The sequence below is a fragment of the Dryas octopetala genome, chromosome 4 (assembly GCF_963921425.1).
Source record: "Dryas octopetala chromosome 4, drDryOcto1.1, whole genome shotgun sequence".
NCBI classification, from domain to species: domain Eukaryota; kingdom Viridiplantae; phylum Streptophyta; class Magnoliopsida; order Rosales; family Rosaceae; genus Dryas; species Dryas octopetala.
The window spans coordinates 8,539,912-8,550,048 of record NC_141369.1 but is presented as its reverse complement, the minus strand read 5'-3'; the positions used below and the strand labels follow the sequence as shown (position 1 = coordinate 8,550,048).

The window sequence follows — 10,137 nt, the reverse complement described above, 5'->3', positions numbered from 1 at the left end:
GGTAAATTCGGTACCATTGGACAACATAAAATGGGCTTTGCCATGACCCTCTATCAGGTTGGATTGGCCTGATATGGTTGTCACAGAGGTATGAGTAGGCAATAAGTTTGAAAAATACTTCCGATCTTGGAGTATGGTGTGCGTAGTAGCACTGTCAGCCAGACAACAAACTTCCCCACAAAACATGCCTATTCATAAATTTAATTCAATGGATCACATGTATGAAAATAACTTAATTGAATTAAATAATATTCGAGCATAACCAAATTTTCCAAAAATAAATAATCCAAGTCATAAATCACCAAATAATCCAAATAAAAAAAAAACATTATTCAAAAAATAAATACGGCACAAGCGCCGATCATATCCATGTCATCGAGTTTCTAATCCTCGAAGTGTCCAGTAGCAGTCTGGAAATCAGTGACCTCTAAGGTGGTATCCATAGGAAATGATCCATCAATGAGATTGGTCTCTCGAGTTCCGCGACTGGCGTGATACTCATTTACAGCTTGCGCTGATGCACGGCAGGTGCGAGACCAATGATCAGTTCCTCCACATCGGTAACAGAGATTATTCTGATTCTGATTTTGGTTCTGATTCTGGTGGCGACGGGCCGAACCAGTGTTCCTCTCATTTCGAGTTTTTGGGGCCGAGGGACCGCGGTTCCTACCACGTGGGCCTTGGCCACTAGAATTCGAGTTCCGTGGGCCATGGCCGCGTTGGACTCGGTCATACGGGCCATTCCTCTGAGAACCTTTCCTTCCATATCTCGGGCGGTCAGACTTTGTGCCCTTCCCATGACCTCGGTATCCTCTTTCGCGGTTTGAATCGCGGTGAGCAACAACGTTTGCTTTAGGCAATGGTGCTGCTTTAGTACCGACAGGTCGGGCTTGATCATTTCTCATTAATCAGTTGTTGTTCTTTTCAGCGAGCAACAGAGTGGTGATCAATGCCGAGAACTTGGTAAAATTCCTTTCCCTGTATTGTTGCTGCAGGACCAAACAGGAGGCAGGGAAGGTGGAGAAAGTCTTCTCCAATAGGTCAGCTTCGGTGAGCTCCTCCCCACAAAATTTGAGGAGTGACCGGATCCGGCAGATTTCCGAATTATACTCATTCACGGATTTGAAATCCTGGAAACGGATGTTCTGCCAGTCATGTCTTGCTTTAGGCAAGAAAATGGTCTTCTGATGGTTAAACCGCTCTTCCAGAGCAACCCAAAGAGCTCGTGGATCCTCTTCAGCGAGGTACTCAACTTGGAGTGCTTCTTCCATATGCTTCCTAATGAAGATCATGGCACTTGCCTTAAGGGACTCTGCAACAACATTGTCTGCATTGATTGTCGACCTCATCTTCTTGGCAGTCAAATGAAGCTTAACATCTTGAGTCTACTTTAGATAGTTTCTTCCGGAAACTTCCAAAGCAACGAAATCAAGCTTGTTGAGATTTGACATTTTGGTTGAAGAACAGATTGAAGGATGATCTTCTTTCGTTTAGCGATCCATAATCCAAAGAGCTTCTCGTGCTGATAACGTGTTGTAAAAGTATGTAGAAATTAGGGTTTGTGGAAAAGAGGAGGCAGAGAGAATATATCAGTCTATTTCATTCATGTTATAAATATCCTTATATAGAGATAGGGTTTACTAGGTTTTAAATATTTACTAGTATACCCCTACCACTAATTACAGGAATAGCCACTTAATTATAACAATATATTTACAACAAATTATTTGTTTTTACTCACCAAGATCAGTATTGTAGCCCCACCAACATTTCCAAGGGAACCTTCTGGATTCCTCATTTCTTCAGCTTAATTTGCTCTTGATGCACTTGTGGAGGTAGTAAGCTACAGTTTTTGACCATAAGTAGTCAGACAATGTCTCCAAGTCATCGCAGCATTTAACGAAAGTCTAGTCAAGTGAGCTTGCATAATTCGGAAACAAGACAGTGATCATCAGATCAATGATTATCAATTGTACAACCTTTTTGTCTTGCTCTTTTTCTTCTTTGGTCTTCTCTCTTGGTTTCTTTCTTTTGCTTCTTACTGCTTCAGTTTTTTTAGCTGCTTGTAGTGCTTTATGCAATTCGTCTTCCATTTTTTCCTTTGATGGTCTACCTTGTTTTGATTCCAAGAATTTTCTCATGTCTTCTGTTTATATTGAAAGAGATTGAGTGACTTTTTTCTTTTCATGGTCTTCTTTGAATCTAAGTATAAACCAATGCAAATCACACCAAAAGATGTGTCTGGCATATTTAGATTCTAAGAAGACCATCAAAAGAAAAAAGTCACTCAGTCTCTTAAGATACATAGAAGGCATGATAAAACTCTTGGCATCAAAACAAGGCAGACCATCAAAGAAAAAAATGGAAGACGAATTGCAGAAAGCACTACAAGCAGATATAAAAACTGAAGCAGTAAGAAGCAAAAGAAAGAAATCAAGAGAGAAGACCGGGGAAGAAAAAGAGCAAGACAGAAAGGTTGTACAATTGATAATCATTGATCTGATGATCACTGTCCTGTTTCTTAATTATGCAAGCTCACTTGACTGGACTTTCGTTAAATGCTGCGATGACTTGGAGACATTGTCTGACTACTCATGGTCAAAAACTGTAGCTTACTACCTCGACAAGTGCATCAAGAGCAAAGTTGAAGAAAGGAGGAATCCAGAAGGTTCCCTTGGAAATGTTGGTGGGGCTACGATACTAATCTTGGTGAGTAAAAACAAATAATTAAAAAATTTAGAAAAATTCAGATACTGTTGAACATATACGGATTATTTCCTTTTGGTTTATGCAGTACAAACTTTGTTAGATGATGACTCTGGTCAAAGCAAAAGTGGGATTCGAAAACCAAAAGCAAAATATGGTAAGATGATGATGATGATGAAGAAGACAGTGTAAATGAAGGCAGAGATGAAGATGGTAGAGATGATGATGATCAACAAAATGACAAAAATGAAACAGATTATCCAAGAAAAAACTTAGCAAACTATGTAAGTTTACATAAAATTAGAATTTCAATTAAACCAGCCGCACAGCTACAGGTACCAAAAATAACAAAGTTAAAACACTTAATTTTCGCAGATGAAGGAGCTTAAAGAAAAGCAAGAACAAGGAAAAGATAAAAAACAAAGAAAAGCATATACGAACAGAGACGATTTATGATGAGATATGCAAATCTTTTAGAGACCATGTCAAGAACCATTTACACACATTCTCATTGGGAATGCCCAACGCCAATTGGTTATTGGCTGCAAAAGAGTGATCTAGATGAAGACAAGGTGCATGACTAGTGAGACATGTTACTCACTGCAGTAAGTGAATGATACCTAAGTATACAAGTGCAAATCCAACAAGAGCCAAGTCATATGGAAATGAGCAAAAATTTAGGGGACTTGGAGTACAAAATCTACATCCTCACTACGGAGCGGGACTCAGCACTACTAGAAGTCCAAAAGCTTACAAAAAGAGTAACAATCTTGGAAAGCTAGCAAATAAGAAGAAGTCCAAACGTTGATGCATATGTGCAGATGGATGATATAAAAGTTCAAGTGAAAGACACCAATGAGAAGGACGAAAACAGTAAGGGGGACAAAGGTACTATTTTTTTATTGAATATAAAAATATATGTATATATATGAGATATTGAATAAGTGAAACATTCTTGGAAATTTAGTATGTTATTATAACAAAAACACTGATTCGTGTATGAAGAAACATACACTATCCAACGGTCACCCAAAAGTGACTTCCTTGCACAGGGAGGCAAAAATGTTCAAGAAGAGATTGATGTTAGAATTAGAGCATCTATCCCAAAACCAATTGGCAATAGGAGGAGTAGTCCAAACCCTTATAAGCCACTAGCAAGGCCCTCACATATTTAATGTGAGATTTCTCTCAACACGCCCCCGCATGTGTGGCATCATTTAAGCCTAACACGTGGACAATTTATATTGGGTGACGTGGGAGCACGTGTGGCCGTTAGGTGCATCACGTGGATAACCTGCTCTGATACCATGATAGAATTAGAGCATCTAACCCAAAACCAATTGGCAATAAAAGGAGTAGCCCAAACCCTTATAAACCACTAGCAAGGCCCTCACATCTTTAATGTGGGATTTCTCTCAACAATTGACGTCGTGAAAGTGGCAAGGGAGACTTTAGCTCAAATTCAAATACCAGAAGAGGAAGGTCAACAACAAGATGACATCACATATGAAGAACAAAACCAACCTCTACAAGAAGCAGATAAACATCCAAAAAATGGTCGAAAGAGAAAGAGCCCTCCACCAATGACATAAGCAACAAAAAGACTAAAATCAAAAAGCAGAATGAAGCTTAAGGATCCAGAATATGAGTACAATTTGAAGGGAATGAAAACAAAGAAGGGTGCAAAGCCAATTACCATAGCAGAGCCGCTACAGCAAGTACCAATAGAGCAGACGGATCAAGTTGCTAATCATATCGAGAATGTTGTCATCCATTGTGTAGATCTTGAACCTCCTGTAAAAAGGAAGAAACAAAATAAAAGATTAGGGTGGAAAAGCAAGCCTGTCTTTGCAAACATGTTGCGAGATCATCAACAAATAATTGAAGATTTCATGTTGAATGAATATGAGTAAGTAAAGTTAAAATAAGTTTATTTGGCGACCTTTATACACGTGCCCCCACTGGTGTGAAATATGGCTAAAATAGACCGTCGTTTGTGCTAATTTGATGGTTTGGACTACAATGGAACACGTCACAAAATGAGTGGACCAGTAAGAAACAATAAAAAGATCGCAGATCAATATGGAACGAAGTGAAGAATAAATAGACCAATGGTGCAATTTCCTCATTAAGAATAAATGGACCAATAATAATAGGCTTTTTATCACAAATGATCCCTCAACTTTAACCAAAATATCAATTTGGTGCTTAAAGTGCATTTTCACTCAATGTTGTCCTCTATATTTACCACTGCACATCAAGTTGTAATTTACTTTACAAGGGATTGAATTGAGAAAGTGTAGCATAATATTCATGCATCAATATTATTATTAATATAATATATATTATTTGTTACATGTTGGGTGTTTTCACTGAGCTTCAGTTTAATTAATTCTGCATGATAAGGTCTACATCCTTTCTGAGCAGTTAGTGCTCACCCCCTCATAGACTTTATAGGTACTAGCGACTAGCGAGAGATAGTGTGAAGCTAACCGAGAGTAGTTATACATTGTGAGTAGGCATGAACCGAGTCGCAGTTGAATTTGATTTTGAAACTGGGAAGGATGTAATGTACAGAAGTACGACTTACTTTGTATATTAAGCTTAAATCCAGTTTGTGGCACAATGATAGCACAAAGTTTATTTCTATTTATTTATTTTCCTCCGTCACATTCTAGTTATCGAAATTAATACTATAATTAGAGTGTGATTCACTCCTTAATTCGAGATTTACTCTTAATTCCCGATTGGGGCGTGACAGTTCTTATTAAATAATTCATGTAGGTTCCTTAGTTTTTTTATTTATTTTTTATTTTATACAAATGTTTGTTCCTTTATTGTTATAGGTTATTTATTTGTTTATGAGAATTATATGTAGGTTTATTATATTTACTTGTTAGTGTATGTCACTTAGTTAATGTGTATGCTTAATTATTAATATACATTAATTCTTATAAGGACAATGGATATGTGAGTAGTGAAATTTTATATTGTAGGTGCGTTGAAGTATAGTCCGTAAATTCCTATTTATTATAGAATTCTAATTTTATTAGTGTATGTTATTTAGAAGTTTATGAAAAATTCATATTTAAAATATAAAAAATAAAAATAATAGTCCAAACAATAAATTATGAGCATTAAAAGCACGAAAGATTTAGGAAGCAATAATAGCAGTTACTAACAATAAATAGTCAAATAATAAAAAAAGGTTTGACATGGGGTTAATGGCATAAAACAGAGTTAGAATATCTGAATTTTAAAAAACGTTGACTATGATTAATATATATATATATATATACAAGAATGCTCTAAAACTAATTGGTTAGTAAGTTAATACAAAACTAACCACTTTATTGGGCCCACCGCACAATGTAATCTCAAAATCTGAACCGTCTATTTTTTAGGTCATACTTCAAAAATCATTCTTGTAAAAAATCTCTAAAATCGGAAGTCATTTGGTCATTTGATTATAACAACAACTATTTATATGCTTTTATCGAAAACACTGATCGTATATTTATTTAATCTCAATTAGATGATCAAATGATTTTCAATTTAGTTGATTTTTTGCAATGATGATCTTTGAAGTATGGCCTAAATAATGACGGTTCGGATTATGAGATTAGTTATGTGGTGGTTCTAAAAGCATAATTAGGTTTGTATTAACTTACTAACTAGTTAGTTTTATAGCACTCCTATATATATATATATATACATAGATATAGAGAGCTTTAAGTGTGGGATCCCATATTTAGGCTTATTTATGGGATCTCTCATTGGGCCTACTCCACATTATATTTTGATAATTGAAACTGTCTACTTTTCTTTTAGGTCTCCATCGAAGGATAATATTTGCAAAAAATTAGGTTAATCGGAAAGTAGGTGAATTGGCAACTAGTCCAAGGGGTTAATACATGAAAAGGAAATACGTGGGTTGTAATGAAAGAAATATAAATTTGAAGGGAATTTCCTTAATTTTATATTTTATATTTTGTGTATTTAATTCACACAAAAAGTAACTATATTACATCAAGAGAATAATAAAAAGAAAAAAAATGTGAAGGCCGGGTTGTGAACATGCCGACGTGGCACCATCTGATTGGCTCTGAAGTAGACAATTTTGATGGTACGTTTGGACCTGATTGCGACATTAATGGAACCAATATCCATAAAAAATGCAAATTGAAATGACGGGGACTAAAGTGGGATTCAGTCATAATACAGGGACCATAAACGTCTTTTGGCCTAAGTAATATCTAAAAAATGTGCAAATTAATTGATTAATATCATAAGAATAAATAAAATAAAAATAATTATTTCTTAACTGGTCACTATTCACTAATGGGTTTCGCGGGTTAACACGAACACGACACGAAACTTAACGAGTCCACACGATTTTAACACGACACAATAAGTCTCAACCTGAACACTAAATTTTTTGTGTCGTTTCGTATCGTGTTAACGAGTTGGGTAGAATATTGCCAAATCTAAATACACTACACACTACACACTATACACTATGTCGTTTTGAGAGAGTAATGATTGTCAACACTTCTTCAATTGTGTCTATCACTCTCTTACGTATATCAAACTCACACCTAGTGTATAGTTTTCTCTTCTTAAATGGATTGTCTTTTCATCTCTATAGAAGTAGTAGACGTCATATTGATAATATTTCAAAAACAAAATTATATTGTTACAAGTTACAATTTACAAGTAAACAATAAGTAAAGAGTAATGCTTATTATTTGTTATAATACATTATAGAATTAATTACTATAGGGTGCATGTTATGCATCCTATTTAATCTCTAGTGCACCAATTAATTTTATTTAACAATAAAGTAGCTATCAGTTGCATTGCAAGAGCGGGTGCCAGCTCGCTTATTGTGAAATATGGTCAATTGCCATTTTATCTCTCTTTCCTCTTCTCTCTCCCCGCTATGTCTCTCTTCTCTTTCCTCTTCATCATCTTCTTGTTCTTCTTTTTCGCAAATATGAAACTTTTTTTTTTTTTCAAAAGATCTGGAAATCAGATCTAGAAAAATATTAAAATTATGAACTGAAACTGTGAACTAAAATTGAAAAATGAAAATACAAACTGAAACTGCGACTTTTTGAGTTTGTTAACTATGTCAGATAACTAAAACTGTGACTTTATAAGAGTGTTCTCCATAACTGAAACTGCGAATGAAAACTGAAACTGCGGTGAAAACTAAAACTGCAGGTGAAAATTGAAACCTTTTACGATTAAATTTGTGTGCATAGTGCTGAAGTTGTTTTGGGCTGTGGGTGGGTTTATGTTACCTGAAAATTAAATTTGTGGTTATGGGTGGGTTGATATTACCTGAAAATTAAATTTATGGTTGTTGATAGGTTGATGTTACTTTAAAATTAAATTTGTGAGATTGGATGCTTTTAGTTAACTTTTTGGACTGTGAATACCTTAAAGTTGTTGTTGATAGGTTGATGTTACCTTAAAATTAAATTTGTGAGATTGGATGCTTTTAGTTAACTTTTTGAACTGTGAATACCTTAAAGTTAATGGACTCTACATTATATTTAGGCTTGCAAATGGATCAAATATAGACCAGATTAAGTTGAACCTGATCTACACCTTTATTGAATATCCCGAGGAATTAATACCAATAAACCGGTGTTAATTTCCCAAGACATTTAAGAAAGATTGAGCGTTTTTAATTTAAACGGACCGGGTTAGATCAAAGTACTCATTACACAACAGAATCTTTTATGGAAGTAATAAGATCAAAATAAATAAGTAATTAAAATTAACCAACCCGCTAGTGTGGAATAGTTAAATGTGATAATTAGGCTTGGATCCTTTAGAAAAACAATTTTTAGATGGAGACCGGGGGTGTTTTAAAATTTATTAGAAAATTCATTTAATTCATAATAAAGTTCTTTTAATTTATAAGAAAATCTTTTTAATTCATAATAAAATCCTTTTAATTTATAAGAAAATTCTTTTAATTCATAATAAAATTCTCTCCCGATTTGAAGGGTATTTCCCCTCCTAGGGTGTAGAGTGGGTTTTGTAGAGGCTGCATGTTAGGTTTTAACTTCGGGATTTTCTGGAGTTAAAACCAAACATAAAGCTGTCAAAGAAGAAAAATAAAATGACTTGATTAAAAACCCTATATCACTACCGGTTTTAGTATAAGAAAGACTCATAAAATGGACTAGACTCTAAGTCTTCCTAGTTAAATCAACACCACAGAAAAGGGAATTACCAACATATAAGTAAAATCCACATAAGTTTACAAAATGATTAAACCAAAAATATCATTGTTCAAAATAGGTTCCCAATGGTAAACATTTATGGGAAAGCAAGAATCACTGCAAAACAAAAGATATTACTACAAAGACCTGGAAATACCCGACAAGAGAATCCAAGTTGCGCACTCCTTAATCGAGATCTCCTCCAAGAGGCAAATCTCCATAAGCAAAAAGAAAGGAAACAAAACAAAGAAAGTAAGGGGTAAGCATTACATACGATCATAGCTTTCCTCAGGGGACCCTGCTAGGTTTAAAAACCTTTAAAAACATTTCCCTGAGAAATATTGATTTCCAAAATCGCATAACATTTCCACAAAATTGTTTTAACACCTCATTTGCAATAGTATATGGTAAACATGCATAAAAATCCATAAGTAATAATAATTCAGATGATCGATACACATTAGATACAACTATGATGTCAGTTGCAAAAGACAACTATTATAGCGAGAGTGTCCTAATAAATAGAGATAGAAACTTGCTAACTCTAGCATGCTAATTACCTTTAATTAAACAAATAAGTCTCAAAAATAAAGGTAGACATGCTTAATTAATAAATAAATCATACTTAATTAATCTAAGCATGCATCCTAAAATTAAAACCTAAAAATAAATAAATAAAGCAAAAATATTAAAATACATACCCGGTTGTAGACCTCCAAAGCTAACTCCACTCCTAAGGACTCCTTCTTGCACTCTCAAATTAAATTTTAAACTATGAAAATTTTCTTCCCTTTCGGTATGTCTCTTCTTAGAGAGACTCCCAAAAACCCAAGGAGTGACTAACTTTAAATTCACTTGGTGGTGCAAGTGAAAATGAGGGATAATGGTCTCTATTTATAAGCACTAGAAGTTGGAAGAAGTTGTAAATCTCCAATGTGAAAAAAATTGCACTGAAAATGCACAAAGAAGGGCTAAAACACAAATTGGGTTGAGAAAACCCACGGGTAACACAAACTGTGAGACAAAACGGGTGGGCCGGCCTGAATGACAAATATGTGGGTCAGACGACCCGTATAAATAGTGACCGGCTCTCTCACATGGATCAATGGCCCAAATCAAAAGGAATTAATGAGCTTGGACAGTTGTGATTAAAACATGGGCTAAGGATTCGGTGCGATGCACTCACGCGACT

General features: G+C 34.9%; 1 pseudogene; it reads right to left on the bottom strand.

Annotated features, from left to right (window-relative positions):
* Nucleotides 1-383: 383 nt before the first annotated feature.
* LOC147286516 (uncharacterized) lies at nucleotides 384-1,451 on the bottom strand (annotated as a pseudogene).
* Nucleotides 1,452-10,137: the final 8,686 nt, after the last annotated feature.